Genomic DNA, 18,765 nt, shown 5'->3' with positions numbered 1-18,765 from the left:
CAGAGCTCAGCATAGCCAATTTTAAAAAGGGTTTGCAAAAGTTCCTAGTATTAGTAATTATTAACCAGGTAGACTTGAGAATAGTCAGTATTTACCCCTGGGAGTGAGGAACAAGAAATGGTTCTGTTCTATAGGATCTGCTGGGTACTTACTTCCTAGAGATCTGGCTTGGCCTTTGTTGGGGGAACAGCCATTCTGGGCTCAATGCACCTTTGGTCTGAACTAGCTCAGCTGTTCATGTTCTAGAGGACATTCCTCAAAATCAACAAATAGAAGATTTAAATTACATTTTAATAGGTATTTCTTTTTTCTTTCGATGAACAATTAGGCTGGGAATGTCTTGCCAAATTTCTAGAGGACAGATCTATAAAAAAAAATATTAGCCAGATAGACTTGGGGGTCTCCACTTTATTCTTCTGGGATAAAGCAACAATGCTGCTTCCTATTAGGATCTGTTGGGTTTTTCCAGGTGACCTGGACTGGCCACTGTTGAAGGTAGGATGCTGGGATTGATAGACCATTGGTCTGCCTCTGCATACCATGTCTTATATTCTTATGAATAAGGGAGTAGAAATATAGAGAGGTAACTTTGCAATGATGCTATAATGAAATTATATAGAACAACATACAAAAGAGAAATTAAAAGCGCAGGGGAAATAATCTGTCACTTACGTGTCGCAATGCTGGATGCTGGGGGCCTCAATGTAAGGAATCGGGGGGTAGGTTTTAGCACTGTTAACAGGGATGATCCCCCCTATAATGATGTCTCCCTGCTTTATGTATCCTGTCACATTCACACTGCTCAATCCACAGTTGACTTTAGCAGATTTATTAATAGGGACTGACAGTATCAGGAAATAGATTAGTAACATCAGCATAATTTCCTGCATCGAGCTGTGCTGGTCTCAATCTGTCTTTCCTTCAGCTTTTACCTTGGATGGAGTGAAAAATAAACCAGATTATCACATGTGAACGTAAAGGGCTATGGGTAGAGGTTAAAGTTAGCATTAGTCTAGGGATAGGTTAGGATCATAATCAGGGTTAGGGTTAAAGTTAGATTTTAAGATAGGGTTAGAGAAAATTTTAGAGTTACTGTTAGGATCCAGGTAAGGGTCAGAATAAGTGTTAGGGTTAGATATTGGGATGTGGTTCGAGAAAAGGTTAGGATTAGGTTTAGGGTTAGAGTGAAGGTTAAAGTCAGGATTAGGATTAAGATATGGAACAGTATAAGGGATAGGGTCAGGGTTTGGGATAGGGCTAGGATTAGGGTTAGGGTTTGTCATTGTTACTGTGAAGAATTCTTTTACTGAAGGGTCTGATTTATAAAGCTTTTCTCCAATTAAAAATCAGGAGTGAAATTTCTTAAAAACTGCATGCAAAATCTAATAAATGAACGAACTCCATTCCCACAGCTCCGTTTCAAAAACCATCCATTCAAAATTATAAACAAGGAAAGATCAGGGTTCAAAGCAATTTATATGGGTAATTAGAGGTTTTTTGAAGTAAACTGGCCCTCAGGAAACTGCCCTCCCTCAGTCCAGCTGAAAGTAAACTTGTTCATCTGCTGGCATTTACAGAAGGAGATCCTGGGGTTTGTCTCAGGCAGGATCAGAAAATAAATCACAAAAAGCCAGTGCAAATGTCCCCAGGAGCAGTGACCCAGGGCAAGGTTCAGCATGAAAGCCCACACACATCCTTCCTCTTTGAGAGCCGGGGTAAAGTCCATGGGGGAACAGAATGCAAGGACTTTGTCCTAAGGTGGAGAGTTTTACATCTGCCCCTCACCAGGAGCGGAGGTTTCAAAGGGAAGTGCAGGGTAACAAAGGAGAGAGGGGCAGGGAGAGGAAAGACAGGGGCAATAACCAGAGATACAGGAACTACTGAGGGGAGAGAGAGGCAGGGAGAGGGAAAGCAGGGGCAATAACCAGAGATACAGGAACTACTGAGGGGAGAGAGAGGGGCAGGGAGAGGGAAAGCAGGGGCAATAACCAGAGATACAGGAACTACTGAGTGGAGAGAGAGAGGCAGGGAGAGGAAAAGCAGGGGCAATAACCAGAGATACAGGAACTACTGAGGGGGGAGAGAGGGGCAGGGAGAGGAAAAGCAGGGGCAATATCCAGAGATACAGGAACTACTAAGAGGGGAGGGAGAGAGACAGGGAGAGGGAAAGCAGGGGCAATAACCAGAGATACAGGAACTACTGAGGGGGGAGAGGGGCAGGGAGAGGAAAAGCAGGGGCAATAACCAGAGATACAGGAACTACTGAGGGGAGAGAGAGAGGCAAGGAGAGAAAAAGCAGGGGCAATAACCAGAGATATAGGAACTGCTGAGGGGAGAGAGAGAGAGGGGCAGGGAGAGTAAAAGCAGGGGCAATAACCAGAGATACAGGAACTACTGAGGGGGGAGGGAGGGGCAGGGAGAGGGAAAGCAGGGGCAATAACCAGAGATACAGGAACTACTGAGGGGAGAGAGAGAGGCAGGGAGAGGAAAAGCAGGGGCAATAACCAGAGATACAGGAACTACTGAGAGGGGAGAGAGGGGCAGGGAGAGGAAAAGCAGGGGCAATATCCAGAGATACAGGAACTACTGAGGGGTGAGAGAGGGGCAGGGAGAGGAAAAGCAGGGGCAATAAGAGATACATGAACTACTGAGGGGAGAGAGGGGCAAGTAGAGGAAAAGCAGAGGCAATAACCAGAGATACAGGAACTACTGACGGGAGAGAGAGGGGTAGGGAGAGGAAAAGCAGGGGCAATAACCAGAGATACAGGAACTACTGAGGGGAGAGAGAGGCAGGGAGAGGAAAAGCAGGGGCAATAACCAGAGATACAGGAACTACTGAGGGGTGAGAGAGGAGCAGGGAGAGGAAAAGCAGGGGCAATAACCAGAGATACAGGAACTACTGAGGGGAGAGAAAGGCAGGGAGAGGAAAAGCAGGGGCAATAACCAGAGATACAGGAACTACTGAGGGGAGAGAGAGGAACAGAGAGAGGAAAAGCAGGGGCAATATCCAGAGATACAGGAATTACTGAGGGGAGAGAGAGAGGCAGGGAGAGGAAAAGCAGGGGCAATAACCAGAGATACAGGAACTACTGGGGGGGGGGGGGGGAGAGGGGCAGGGTGAGGAAAAGCAGGGGCAATAACCAGAGATACAGGAACTACTGAGGGGAGAGAGAGAGGCAAGGAGAGAAAAAGCAGGGGCAATAACCAGAGATACAGGAACTGCTGAGGGGAGAGAGAGAGTGGCAGGGAGAGGAAAAGCAGGGGCAATAACCAGAGATATAGGAACTACTGAGGGGGGAGAGAGGGGCAGGGAGAGGGAAAGCAGGGGCAATAACCAGAGATACAGGAACTACTGAGGGGAGAGAGAGAGGCAGGGAGAGGAAAAGCAGGGGCAATAACCAGAGATACAGGAACTACTGAGGGGTGAGAGAGGAGCAGGGAGAGGAAAAGCAGGGGCAATAACCAGAGATACAGGAACTACTGAGAGGGGAGAGAGAGAGGGAGGGAGAGGGAAAGCAGGGGCAATAACCAGAGATACAGGAACTACTAAGGTGAGAGAGAGAGGCAGGAAGAGGAAAAGCAGGGGCAATAAGCAGAGATACAGGAACTACTGAGGGGAGAGAGAGAGGAGCAGGGAGAGGGAAAGCAGGGGCAATAACCAGATATACAGGAACTACCGAGGGGAGAGAGAGAGAGGGGCAGGGAGAGGGAAAGCAGGGGCAATAACCAGAGAAACAGGAACTACTGAGGGGAGAGAGAGAGGGGCAGGGAGAGGAAAAGCAGGGGCAATAAGAGATACATGAACTACTGAGGGGAGAGAGGGGCAAGTAGAGGAAAAGCAGAGGCAATAAGCAGAGATACAGGAACTACTGAGGGGAGAGAGAGGGGCAGAAGGAGAAAAGCAGGGGCAATAACCAGAGATATAGGAGTAGGGAGGGGAATAGCAGGGGCAATTATCAGAGATATAGGAACAGTGAGGGGAGAGATATAGGAGTAGGGAGGTGAATAGCAGGGACAATAACCAGAGAGAAAGGAGCAGAGAGGCGCATGGATGGGGCAGGAGGGGAAAATCAGGGGCAATACCTGGAGACACAGGAGCTGCTGCTGGGGGAGAGAGGGGCAGGGAGAGGGGAAGCAAGTAGATTAGACACTGAAATCTGATTTTCCAAGAAAACCTCTAATGCAATTCAAATCTCTGGTAAAGAGGAATGTTCTTCCCATCCTCTGAAAGGCTATGGAGCAAATTTTAGTGCCAGGCAAAAAAAAGCCAGGAAAATATCAGTTTCATTTGCTCTGCTCTTGACTGCAGCGTCTGAAGGAAAACAAATCTACAACATTAAGTTTGTAGAAACTTTCTGGTGCTTCTGCCTGCAGTGGTTTTCTTTTGCCCCAGGTTTTTCGCTGGCTCCTTTTGTTTGCAATCCCGATACTTAAATCCCATCCTGCAGTTTTCTGTTCTGTGAATCTTTCAGCTTAGTGACAGATTCTCATACGTTATCTTAAAGAAATATTTTTAAATCTTACTCACTGCCTTCTGACGTCCTTCAGAGCAAAGCTGGAGCTCTCACACATAGGGAAGGGTTTGATGCAGCTGCTGCTTACTACCGGCTTATAACTTTCATTTATTCCCCATCATAATGAACAATTTCCATGATGGGATAATAGCTAATTGCTTTATGATTATTGCAGGCCCTGGGGGGAGAAGATGTGATTGATAAACAAAGGAACAAAACTTTGAAAAGCAGATTGAAGGGACATTACTGTTCCATGAGTGTGCAGTGTTAAAGGGAGACCTGCCAGTGTCCATAGTCTGGAATCAGCATGAGTGGGGTGCAAAGGAGACCTGCACCTTCTTCTCAGGTTAAGGAATTAGGAGATAAGAAATGCCATGTTGGGTCAGAACCAGGATCCATCAAGCCCAGCATCCTATTTTCCACCACTGGCCAGTCCAGGTCACCTGGAAGTTCCTGGCTAATCCAAATTTGAAAAGCCTGTTTCATGTTGCTCTCCCCAGCAAAGCCTCTCTGGCTAAAAGTTTATAGAAATGTCCTTCAGAGATGCTCACGATAATCAAAGTGCAGCCACTAGGAGTGTGCGTTCATTTTCAACATATTGGCAATCCACAACGTATATGTCCTTATTCATTGTATTCATGGAGTCACGAAACGTATCGCAAATCTCCACGAATATATCATATCATCCGTTCCATACATTTGACAGACCGCGGCGCGTGTGCTTTTCTTAGCCACCATTTGCAATCGGAGACCACCATTTGGGTGTATCCATAGTCAAAAAACAGCCCTTTCCTGTGAGTCATCAGTGACCTCAGAGCTCTGTCAGAGTGGGACAAACAGGTTGACAAGGAGACAGAATGCAACATATCAGTAATAAGAAGTTTAGCAATGCAGCCAATCGCGCTGTCACTCAGTGCTCGGTGATGCTTTTCCTGATCACCCAGCACTATATATACTTAAGCACACAGCATGCCACACAATTTCTTTGTAGGGGTGATCTGGGGAGGCCGGGAGGTGGTCTGTCTCTGCGGAACGTGGTTGCACTCAGAGCTAGTCTGAGTTCTCAAATCTGTATTCAATTGCTAGCTAGGCTAGTTACTTACAGAGAAAAATATATTTGTTCTTTGTTTGGTTCCAGTGCCAGCTAGCCCTGTTTTTTTTTAAGCACTTTTTTTAGTTGATCTGAGACGGTCTCTCTGTGCCAGGTAGAGAAGCTGCTAGCAGTGGCATTTTGTTTAATTCACCCTCTGGGCTAGGTTCCAAGCACCATTTGGGTGTTGTGGGTGAGAGAGATATATTCAATTTTTAGCTAGTTTGCTAGAATTTGCATTGAAAAATATATATTATCGATTTTCCTGTTGTGCCAACAATTCCAGCTTTTTTAACTGCATTTGTTTAATTGAACTCACTCAGTCTCTCTGTGCACTGGGCAACACTGCCGGTGGTGGGTACTGGGTAGTTTAGCAGACTCAAGTATATTATTGGGACAGTCTATGCAGCAAAATCCCCAGTGTGCCTCTTTTGTATTTATAAGCTCTGTGTGTGCACACACATTACATTAGTGCATATCAAGGCACTGTACCAGTGGGCCGGCAATTTAGCAGACTCAAGTATATTATTGGGACAGTTTGTGCAGCGAAATACCCAGTGTGCCTCTTTTGTATTTACAAGCTCTGTGTGTGCACTAGGGGTGTGAATCGTGTGATCGATCGTCTTAACGATCGATTTTTGCTGGGGGGGGGGGAGGGAAATCTGATCGTCGTGTTTTGTTTTGTTTTTTTAAATCGATAAAAATCGTAAATCGGGGGAGGGCGGGAAAACCGGCACACCAAAACAACCCTAAAACCCACCCCAAACCTTTAAAACAAATCCCCCACCCTCCCGAACCCCCCCAAAATGTTTTAAATTACCTGGAGTCCAGTGGGGGGGGGGGGGGGGGGGGTCCCGGCGCGATCTCCCGCTCTCTGGCCACCGTTGCCCGTATGACGTAGTGAGGGCAAAGGTAGCGCCGGCGCCATTTTGAATATTGGCAATAAAGCCCGCGTGCAGGAGGTCGCTCCAGGACCTCCGCTGGACTTTTGGCAAGTCTTGGGGGGGTCAGGAGGCCCTCCCCAAGCTGGCCAAAAGTCCCTGGGAGTCCAGCGGGGGTCCGGGAGCGATCTCCTGCACGCGTGACGTCGGGAGCCAGGAACCAAAATGGCACCGGTGCTACCTTTGCCCTGTCACATGATAAGGGCAGAGGGCCACCGGCACCATTTCTCTTAACGCAGCCGTGGCCAGAGAGCGGGAGATTGCGCCGGGACCCCCCCACTGGACCCCAGGTAATTTAAAACATTTTGGGGGGGTTCGGGAGGGTGGGGGATTTGTTTTAAAGGGTCGGGGGTGGGTTTTAGGGTTGTTTTGGTGTGCCGGTTTTCCCGCCCTTCCCCCTCCCCCGATTTACGATTTTTTTGACGATAAATCGGGGGAATTGTTATTGTATCGCAGCTCTAACAATTTTTGATGATTTAAAATATATCTGACGATTGTTTTAAATCGTCAAAAAACGATTCACATCCCTAGTGTGCACACACATTACATTAGTGCATATCAAGACACTGTACCAGTGGGTCAGCAGTTTAGCAGACTCAAGTATATTATTGGGACAGTCTGTGCAGCGAAATCTCCAGTGTGCCCCTTTTCTATTTACAAGCTCTGTGTGTGCACACACATTACATTAGTGCATATCAAGGCACTGTGCCAGTGGGCAGCCAGTAGGCACTAGGCAGTGACATTAAATCCATAATGTCAGGGAAAGCTTGATGTGGTCGAGTGATAGGGACTGACAGAGGAGGCACTTCAAAAGGCATTAATGCCTGTCCCCCATTAAAGTTAAAAAGGGACCTGTTTCAATCTAAACTCTTTGGAGGGGCAGGCAGTTCCATCTGGAAAAAAATGAAATCTAAACATGATGCATCGCCACCACCTGTTTCTGACCCTGTAGTTTTGGAGGTGAGGGAAGGGGAGGCTGAGTCATGCCAGACAAAATGTCGATACCCAAAAGCAGCAGTGGGACAGCAGTCTCGACATAGCATTGACAATGTAGTGCAGGCACTGTTTGCTAATGATTCAGGTGAAGAATCATCTTGTGTGGGATTCTCATCAGAAACGGAAGAAATAATAGATGACGAAGTTTTAGGAGGATCAGTCCTGTCTTAGCCTCCACTTCAGTGCAGCAGGGGAGAGATGAAACTGATGATGAGGAGATGGAGGAAGAGCAGTCAGCGCAGGCACAGAGGGTGACTGAGGCCCTGGCATTAGGGATGTGAATCGTGTGCCCGATTGTCTTAACGATCGGGTTCGGCTAGAGGGGGAAAAAAATCTGATAGGTGGTGATATGAATCGGAATCGGTTCCGATTCACATCATTATTTTTTTTTTTTTTTAGTGAGGCCCGACCTTTAAAATTGACCCCTTACCTTCCCCCACCCTCCCGAACCCCCCCCCCCCCAAAACTTTTTACGATTACCCAGTGGTCCAGTGGGGGCGCGGGGACCGATCTCCCGCTCTCGGGCCATTGGCGCCATTTTGGCTGCCACTCAAAAATGGTGCTGATGGCCCGATAAAAATAAAAACCCACCCAACCCTTTAAAAACGACCCCTTAACTTCCCCCACCCACCCTCCCAGTGGTGGCCATCTTTAAAGATGGCGCCAGCCAGCCAATGCTCCTACCATGTGACAGGGGTCGTCCAATGGCACGGATACCCTGTCATATGGTAAGGGCAAAGGGCCACATCGGCGCCATCTTTATGAGTGGCAGCCGATGGCCTAAGAACGGGAGATCGCTCCCGGGACCACCACTAGACCACCAGATAATTTTAAAATGTTTTGGGGGGATCGGGAGGGTGGGGGAAGCTAAGGGGTCGTTTTTAAAGGGTCGGGTGGGTTTTTTTTTTATCGGGCCATCGGCGCCATTTTTGAGTGGCAGCCAAAATGGCGCCGATGGACTGAGAGCGGGAGATCGGTCCCCGCGCCCCCACTGGACCACCAGGTACTCGTAAAAGGTTTTGGAGGGGTTCGGGAGGGTGGGGGAAGGTAAGGGATTAGTTTTATAGGGTCGGGGTGGGTTTAGGGGTTGTTTTGGTGTGCCGGTTTTCCCCGCCCTCCTCCCTCCCCCGATTTATGATTTTTCACGATAAATCGGGGAAATTTCTATTGTATCACGACTCTTATCGATTTTTGACGATTTAAAAAATATCTGACGATTTTTTTAAATCGTCAAAAAACGATTCACATCCCTACCTGGCATTGCTTCTGAGGGTGCACCCACTACTTCAGCTCCAGTGCCAGCATCCACCCCCAAGGCTATACAGAAGGAAGGATCACGAGAGACATCTGCGATCTGGAGCCACTTTAAAGTGACGGAGAACCCGCGTTTTGCTCTGTGTAATTACTGTAGCAGGACTATTAGCAGAGGCAAGCAAATGGGACATCTATCTAATTTTGGCATGACACATCATATGAAGAGGAAACACCCAACAACATTACTGCCATCTGGGGATGGTGGCAGTACCAGTCAGGGGACCCCTTCCAAGCAGCGTAAAGTGGTTGAAAAGGAGCAGAGTCAACCCATGCCCTCATCCCCTTCTAGCAGTCAGGTGGCAGGTCAGCAGCCCCCTGACATGTGGCAGAAGCGACAACTCACCATGGAGGAAATGGGTTGGTGTGCGGTAATGCTATCCCAGGGTAGGAGGCAGGCAGCCTCAAAAGTTGCAACCAAGAGCATAGGGGAAATGATTGCCCTTGATGACCAGCCCTTGCAGTTAGTGGAGAATATGGGGTTCAAGCATTTTCTGAAGGTCGTAGTTACAAATTACAAAGTCCCCTCCAGAACCACATTTAGCAGAAAGGTCATCCCCAGCCTGTACAAGCAGTGTCGCAGTCACATCCAAGCGCTGCTAGCTGAGGCACAGGTGAGTGTGCATTTCACCTGCGATATCTGGACCACCATGAATGCTGCACACTCTTACCTCTCTCTGACAGCACACTGGTGGGAGCTGGCTGAGGCAGGGGCAGGCAGCAGCTCTATTGGTGAACAAGTATCAGGGTGGAGGTGGGCTTTACTGCACACCTACCTGATGGACCAGGCCTATACCTCAGCCAATATTCTAGCATGCATCAAACAGATGCTGGAGGGCTGGCAACTACACCAGCGAGACAGGAATCCTCAGGCAGGGTTCTTTGTCACAGACAATGGTGCAAACATGGTTAAGACAATAAACGATGGGAGCTTTAAGAACATCCGATGTTTTGCAAACACTCTGCACCTGGTAGTGAAGTCAGCTCTGGGGTTGGAGTCCAATGACCAAGAGAATGAATTCCTGAATAGCTTAATTCAGAAGTGCAGGAACATAGCAGCGCACTTCCACAGAAGTGTGAAGGCAAGGCAGGTTCTCTGACAAAAGCAGAATGATTTGGACATGCCTCACAAGCGTCTCATTCAAGACATTGCCACCCGGTGGAATTCCACCTTTATGATGCTCGAGAGGTTAGTGGAGCTGCAGACACCCCTTCATGAACTTTCTGGTACAATGGACATAGGTGTGTAGAATTCCCTAGGGCATCATGACTGGTTAATCATGAGTCAGCTGGTAAAAATCCTGCAGCCCTTAAGGATGTCACGGAGAGCTGAGTTCCAGAAGTGCCACCTTGGCTGACATCATCCCTATAGTTAATTTCCTGGATTAAAATTTGGAGGCCTTTAAACAGGAAGAGGGAATTACAGTTGAGGTGTTGCATTGTCTGGACATTTTGCAGTAGCAGGCGGAAGAGAGATTAAGGCCTTTAACAGAACAGAACACATACATGCTCGCCACAGTCTGTGATCCCCGTGTGAAAGGGAAACTTGCCCTACAGTAAGATTGTCTCTTATTGGTGAAGGACATGCTGTAAGCAAAAGTCCGTGAACAGGAGCGCCATAGGCAGAGACAGATTAGGCGTGAAGCAGAGGTGGAAAAAGTGGGAACTTCAGAGAGTTGTGCTAGCCCAATTAGAAGCAGCACTCTTATCAGCGACAGGTAGTACCTCTTCCTCCACTTCAGAATGCCAAACGCATGTTGCCCATAAAGATTCATCTGTTGTGTGACGGGCTAGAGAGAAAGCAGCTGGCATGAGTGACTTTCAGCCCACCCAAGCAAAGAAGACACCAGCACAGCTGCCAGTGACACAGTATCTCTCAGAGCCGACAGAGAACATGCAGACAGATCCGCTGGCATATTGGGCACACAAGTCCACTGTCTGGCCACAACTAGCCAAAGTGGCTCAGCGATATCTGTCATGTCCACCAACCAGTGTGCCCAGTGAACGTGTCTTTTCAATGACAAGGAATATCATGAGCCCTCACCGCTCAAGGCTGGCACCAGAGTTGATGGAAATGCTAGTGTTTTTGAAAGTAAACCTGCCTTTGCTTGGGTTTCTAAATTTTCCCTGTGAAAGATGAATAAAAGCAATTGAAAGCCTTGCAGCAGCTCCAACTGCCTCCTATGCTCCAGATAATATAAGCACTGCAGCACATGTACCTGACCTGAAACACTGTGCCTGTCCATCCACTTCTCCAGGCCACAGGTCCCTACAAGGGTCTGACCTCAAACTCTGTGCCTGTCCGTCCACTGTCCAGGCCGAACTCCCTACAAGGGACTGACCTCAAACGCTGTGCCTGTCCGTCCACATTTGGAATGTAAGAACATAAAAAGCTGACTTAAGATGCTTGGAGCTTGCATATTTCATATGCTCAATATTTTTCATGACATTGCCAACAGTAATGTTTCTAGTACTATTGAAATCTGGTGGTTGTTGCACTCTAGTTCATCCTCTGTGTTCCCATTGTTTACAGAGGCACTGTCTAAACCAGAAAGTCAACATAGGTGGATATTGTAGATTTGGACTTGAGTAATGGTTTTCTTATTTCTGAGAGCTCTTCAAGTTCCTTTGTTATCAGCTGAAGTGCATAAGTACAGTTAATAGCTTCTGGGTATTCAAAAATAATCTCCAGCTCAGTTCCTGCTTCACAAATGGCAGTCTCTATTGCTCTAAAAGCATCCTCTGTTGAACTACCTTTCAGAAATGAAAAAGATGCCATTTTCTTCTGGCAGTGAACCAGTTAAGGAAGAAGTGACAGGTCAATCCACAGCATACCTGCACAAAGGAAATCCTCGAATCCTGTGCCTGTCCGTCCAGGCCTTATGTCCCTAAGAGTGTTTGACCTCTATCCTCAAATTTTGTGCCTGTCCGTCCATGCCTTATTTCCCTACGCGGGCTTGACCTCTGTCCTCCATTGCTGTGCCTTTCTGTCCAGGCCTTATGTCCCTAGGTGGGCTTGACCTCTGTCCTCGATTGCTGTGCCTGTCCGTCCAGGCCTTATAGAAACATAGAAGTGACGGCAGAAGAAGACTAAACGGCCCATCCAGTCTGCCTAGCAAGCTTTCACACATTTTTTTCATACTTATCTGTTACTCTGACCGCTGAAGTCAGGGCACTTATTTGTAACTTTTTGCTTCCAATTCCCTTCCACCCCCACCAACGATGCAGACAGCAGTGCTGGAGCTGCATCTAAGTGAAGTATCTAGCTAATTGGTTTGGGGTAGTAACCGCCGTAATAAGCAAGCTACTCCCACGCTTGTTTACCCTGCCTGTGCAATTCAGTCCTTGTTGGTTGTTGTATGAATATAAATCATCTTTACCTCATTCCCCCCTGCCGTTGAAGCAGAGAGCTATGTTGGATATGTATTTCAAGTGAAGTATCAGGCTTATTTGGTTTGGAGTAGTAACCGCCGTATCAAGCAAGCTACACTCATGCTTATTTGTTTACCCAGACTGTGTAATTCATTCCTTGTTGGTTGTTGTCTGAATATAAATCATCTTTACTTCATTCTCCCCTGCAGTTGAAGCAGAGACCTATGCTGGATATGTATTCCAAATGAAGTATCAGGCTTATTAGTTTTGGGGTAGTAACCGCCGTAACAAGCAAGCTACTCCCATGCTTTTTTGTGGATGCCAATCCTTATTTCCACATTTCGTCTTGCCGTTGAAGCATAGAGCAAAGTTGGAGTCGCATTAACTGTGTATATGTTTATTGAATAAGGATATTAATCTCCAGGTAGTAGCCGTCATTCCCGCAAGCAAGCCACCCCCGTGCCTCTTCTCTTCATTCAAATCTTTAGACTTTATGGATCCACAGTATTTATCCCACACCCCTTTGAAATCCTTCATAGTTTTGGTCTTCACCACTTCCTCCGGAACGGCGTTCCAGGCATCCACCACCCTCTCCATGAAGAAATACTTCCTTACATTGGTTCTGAGTCTTCCTCCCTAGAGTTTTAAATCGTGACCCCTGGTTCTGCTGATTTTTTTGCAACAGAAAATGTTTGTCATTGTCTTTGGATCATTAAAACCTTTCAAGTATCTTAAAGTTTGAATCATATCACCCCTGCTCCTCCTTTCCTCCAGGGTATACATATTTAGATTCCTCAATCTCTCCTCATAAGTCATTTGATGAAGACCCTCCACATTTTGGTCGCCCTTCTCTGGAGGGCCTCCATCCTGTCTCTGTCCTTTCGGAGATACGGACTCCAGAACTGAACACAGTACTCCAGGTGAGGCCTCACCAAGGACCTGTATAAGGGAATCATCACTTCTCTTTTCTTACTCGATATTCCTCTCTCTGTGCAGCCCAGCATTCTTCTGGCTTTAGCTATCGCCTTGTCACATTGTTTCGCCGACTTCAGATCATTAGAGACTATCACCCTAAGGTTTCTCTCCTGCTCCATACATATCAGCCCCTCTCCCCCGATTGAATATAGTTCTTTCGGATTTCCACACCCCATATGCATGACTCTGCAATTCTTGGCATTGAATCTCAGCTGCCATATCTTTGACCACTCTTCCAGCTTCCTTAAATCCCGTCCCATTCTCTCCACGCCTTCCGGCGTGTCCACTCTGTTGCAGATCTTAGTGTCATCTGACAAAAAACAAACCTTTCCTGGCGTGTAGCCAGATGGACTCAGTACAAATGGGATAGTATCCGCGTGCTAGCAGTTGGAGACGGATCTGACGTCAGCACGGGGGCGTATATATCCCCACAGGAAGCGTAGCTATTCAGTAATTTCCGTCTCCAAAGCAGTTTGGAGTGCCTGCACGCTAGTTGAGCGTGCTTTCCAAGACTACTTTAATTTTTCTCTTTTCTTCTCATTCTAGATTCGTTTTTCCTGTCTCTTCGACTTAGAGCCCCGCGCTCCTGTGGTAGATACCCACGGGTTCCTCCCCCAGCGAGCTCCCGGGGTGATTAACGTGCTCCCCCGGTGGGAAAGTCCTCGGTCCTGCCGAAGCGCGGCAGTGACACAGTCCCCGGACGCAGTCCGCGTGAGGTATATGAGGCCCTCGGTCCCGGCGTGGACGAGGTAGCGGGTGCATTTCCTCAAATTGCGGTGGTGAGGTGATCCCTTCCCCCGCAGCCGGAAGACCGCCTGTGTTCCAGCTGGGACGCGCCGAACCTGGTACGGAGTATGTCTCTTCCTACGGGTCTCCGAAGCGCAGAGGATCGGCGGCGTGGCACGCCGTGGAGGACGCCCTCGTAGGGCCTGGCTCAGGTACTCCGCGCCCGTAATAGGCGCGGCTTTTTTTCCTCCTTGACTTTGTTTCGGCATATTGCTGACTAGGGATGTGAATCGTTTTCCATATCGTCTTAACGATAGAAATCGTGTGGCAGGGCAAGAAAATCGTCTTAGGCACGATTTTTTAGTTAAAAAATCGTTAAAAATCGTTTTTTCCGATTAGTGCGCACTAACTCGAGTTAGTGCGCACTAACGGGAGTTAGTGCGCACTAACTGGGAGTTAGTGCGCACTAACTGAAAATGATACAATTTGACACTTTTCAGGTCAGTTAAGGTCAGTTTAGGAATGAATATGTATTCCTATTGGCTGCCCTCTTATTTATTCATGTTACCAAGTTTCCTACTGACAGTATATGGGGGATGGGAAATGGAAACAGTTGGTAGCTTGACAAAACAAGTAATGTGATCAGTCAATGTGACTAGAACTTGTGCCCTAACCCTGATACCAGGGGTATTGTGATCTTCCTGCACACAGTGCCCTATCCCTATTAATACCAGGAGTGTTGTGATCTTCCTGCACACAGTGCCCTATCCCTAATACCAGGGGTGTTGTGATCTTCCTGCACACAGTGCCCTATTCCTGATACTGGGGGTGTTGTGATCTTCCTGCACACAGTGCCCTATTCCTGATACCGGGGGTGTTGTGATCTTCTTGCACACATCCCGATATCAGGGATAGGGCACTGCATGCAGGAAGATCACAACACTCCTGGTATTAATAGGGATAGGGCACTGCATGCAGGAAGATCACAACACTCCTGGTATTAATAGGGATAGGGCACTGCATGCAGGAAGATCACAACACCCCTGGTATCAGGGATAGGGCACTGTGTGCAGGAAGATCACAATACCCCGGAGGAGTGAGGGTCAGGCAGCTCCCCCCTGTCTGTGAAGCCAGCCTCTCACTAGTAATGCAGGGAGGGAGCTGTCTCAGACTTCACCATCCTCCCCCCACCCCTTACCCACACACCATTCACTAGCTGGGACATGGGGGAAGTCAGGAGTGAGGGTCAGGCAGCTCCCCCCTGTCTGTGAAGCCAGCCTCTCACTAGTAATGCAGGGAGGGAGCTGTCTCAGACTTCACCATCCACCCCCCCCCCCCCTCACCCACACACCATTCACTAGTTGGGACATGGGGGAAGTCAGGAGTGAGGGACAGGCAGCTCCCCCCTGTCTGTGAAGCCAGCCTCTCACTAGTAATGCAGGGAGGGAGCTGTCTCAGACTTCACCATCCTCCCCCCCCCCCCCCACCCACACACCATTCACTAGCTGGGACATGGGGGAAGTCAGGAGTGAGGGTCAGGCAGCTCCCCCCTGTCTGTGAAGCCAGCCTCTCACTAGTAATGCAGGGAGGGAGCTGTCTCAGACTTCACCATCCTCCCCCCCCCCTCACCCACACACCATTCACTAGCTGGGACATGGGGGAAGTCAGGAGTGAGGGTCAGGCAGCTCCCCCCTGTCTGCGAAGCCAGCCTCTCACTAGTAATGCAGGGAGGGAGCTGTCTCAGACTTCACCATCCACCCCCCCCCCCTCACCCACACACCATTCACTAGCTGGGACATGGGGGAAGTCAGGAGTGAGGGACAGGCAGCTCCCCCCTGTCTGTGAAGCCAGCCTCTCACTAGTAATGCAGGGAGGGAGCTGTCTCAGACTTCACCATCCTCCCCCCCCCCTCACCCACACACCATTCACTAGCTGGGACATGGGGGAAGTCAGGAGTGAGGGTCAGGCAGCTCCCCCCTGTCTGTGAAGCCAGCCTCTCACTAGTAATGCAGGGAGGGAGCTGTCTCAGACTTCACCATCCTCCCCCCCCCCCCCTCACCCACACACCATTCACTAGCTGGGACATGGGGGAAGTCAGGAGTGAGGGTCAGGCAGCTCCCCCCTGTCTGTGAAGCCAGCCTCTCACTAGTAATGCAGGGAGGGAGCTGTCTCAGACTTCACCATCCTCCCCCCCCCCCCTCACCCACACACCATTCACTAGCTGGGACATGGGGGAAGTCAGGAGTGAGGGTCAGGCAGCTCCCCCCTGTCTGCGAAGCCAGCCTCTCACTAGTAATGCAGGGAGGGAGCTGTCTCAGACTTCACCATCCTCCCCCCCCCCCCCCTCACCCACATACCATTCACTAGCTGGGACATGGGGGAAGTCAGGAGTGAGGGTCAGGCAGCTCCCCCCTGTCTGTGAAGCCAGCCTCTCACTAGTAATGCAGGGAGGGAGCTGTCTCAGACTTCACCATCCTCCCCCCCGCCCCCTCACCCACACACCATTCACTAGCTGGGACATGGGGGAAGTCAGGAGTGAGGGTCAGGCAGCTCCCCCCTGTCTGTGAAGCCAGCCTCTCACTAGTAATGCAGGGAGGGAGCTGTCTCAGACTTCACCATCCTCCCCCCCCCCCCCCCTCACCCACACAGCATTCACTAGCTGGGACATGGGGGAAGTCAGGAGTGAGGGTCAGGCAGCTCTCCCCTGTCTGTGAAGCCAGCCTCTCACTAGTAATGCAGGGAGGGAGCTGTCTCAGACTTCACCATCCTCCCCCCCCCTCACCCACACACCATTCACTAGCTGGGACATGGGGGAAGTCAGGAGTGAGGGTCAGGCAGCTCCCCCCTGTCTGCGAAGCCAGCCTCTCACTAGTAATGCAGGGAGGGAGCTGTCTCAGACTTCACCATCCTCCCCCCCCCCCCTCACCCACACACCATTCACTAGCTGGGACATGGGGGAAGTCAGGAGTGAGGGTCAGGCAGCTCCCCCCTGTCTGTGAAGCCAGCCTCTCACTAGTAATGCAGGGAGGGAGCTGTCTCAGACTTCACCATCCTCCCCCCCCCCCTCACCCACACACCATTCACTAGCTGGGACATGGGGGAAGTCAGGAGTGAGGGTCAGGCAGCTCCTCCCTGTCTGTGAAGCCAGCCTCTCACTAGTAATGCAGGGAGGGAGCTGTCTCAGACTGGTATCATGGTTAGGGCACTGTGTGCAGGAAGATCACAACACTCCTGGTATTAATAGGGATAGGGCACTGTAAGAGATGACTGTAGTAGATTGAATAAAGATCTGATGTTTCTGCTCTCCTCACACCAAACAAAAACAACACACAAGCAGAGAAGCCCTTCTTACAAAGCTGAGCTAGTGAGTTAAGTAGGAGGAAAAGTAAACATACTGGTGCCAGTGTGGCTACTTAAAAAATACACTTACCAACAATCAATTACATATATTTGAACTGTGTACAGTTCCAGCCAGGACCACCTTTCTAAAATGCACAGTGATTGGCAAATTCAACATGCACTAGCATTTCAGGTGCCTGCTAACAAAAATAATAAACAAACAAGTTCTAGTCACGTGAGTGCTGATCATTACATTACTTTTTTTGTCAAGCTTCCAACTGTTTCCATTTCACATCCCCCCAACCATATTGGTAACATCAATAGATAAGAGCACAGCCAGCCAATAGGAATACATACATACATATTCATTCCTAAGTGACCTTTACTGACCTGGGAAGTGTGAACACTTTGTTTCATTTTCTGTTGGTGTTCGTTAGTTTCCAGTTCCATTTCCCATCCCCCCAACCATCACCTCAGTGGTAACCTTGGTAATATCAATAGATAAGAGGGCAGCCAGCCAATAGGAACACATATTCATTCCTAACTGACCTTCAGTGACCTGGAAAGTGTTTATTTGTATCATTTTCAGTTAGTGCGCACTAAATCGAGTTAGTGCGCACTAAATCGAGTTAGTGCGCACTAACGGGGAGTTAGTGCGCACTAACTCGAGTTAGTGCGCACTAACACGATTTAACGATTTTTAACGATAAATCGTTAGAATTTCTATTGTATCGTGTTCTATAACGATTTAAGACGATATAAACATTATCGGACGAATCGTTGAAAAACGATTCACATCCCTATTGCTGACCGCTTATTACTGAAAGCTTATTGAATGCCTATTAAGAGCATATTGCTGGCCGCTTATTACTGACAGCTTCTTGAATGCCTATTACGAGCATATTGCTGACTGCTTATTGCTGAATGCGTATTGAATGCCTCTTGCATGCATATTGCTGCCGCCTCTTCTTATTGCGCACCTATTGCTCTTAAGCGCCTATTGCTCTTAAGCGCCTATTGCTCTTGAGCGCCTATTGCTATTGAGCGCCTATTGCTCTTAAGCGCCTATTGCTATTGAGAGCCTATTGCGATTGAGAGCCTATTGCGATTGAGCGCCTATTGCGATTGAGCGCCTACTGCTATTGGGAGCCTATTGCTATTAAGCGCCTATTGCTGCCGCATATTATTTATGAGCACCTTTTGTTCAATGGATCAGACGGCTGCGGAGTCTTCAGCAACGGCGCCCCCTGCTTCGGGCATTGCAGCCCTTGGCCTCTGCTCCGCATGCCACCTTAGGGCCACGCGCAGGGATGAGCCAGATTCTTTGTGTGCCCAATGTGAGGGGGCGCTGCGACCCTCGGGCCAGGACCTGTCTCAACCACGATTTGTGGACAGTTCCCCAGGGGCTACCCCGGAGTTAGGGGGCAGTCTCGACCAATCCGGCGTCCCGGGGGAGCTTGTACCCCGGCGCTTAGAGGCTGCTTCCATTTCCTGGGTGGAT

This window comes from Rhinatrema bivittatum, chromosome 19, assembly GCF_901001135.1.
Source record: "Rhinatrema bivittatum chromosome 19, aRhiBiv1.1, whole genome shotgun sequence".
Classification (NCBI taxonomy): domain Eukaryota; kingdom Metazoa; phylum Chordata; class Amphibia; order Gymnophiona; family Rhinatrematidae; genus Rhinatrema; species Rhinatrema bivittatum.
The sequence above is the reverse complement of the archived record's forward strand: the minus strand, read 5'-3'. Positions refer to the sequence as shown.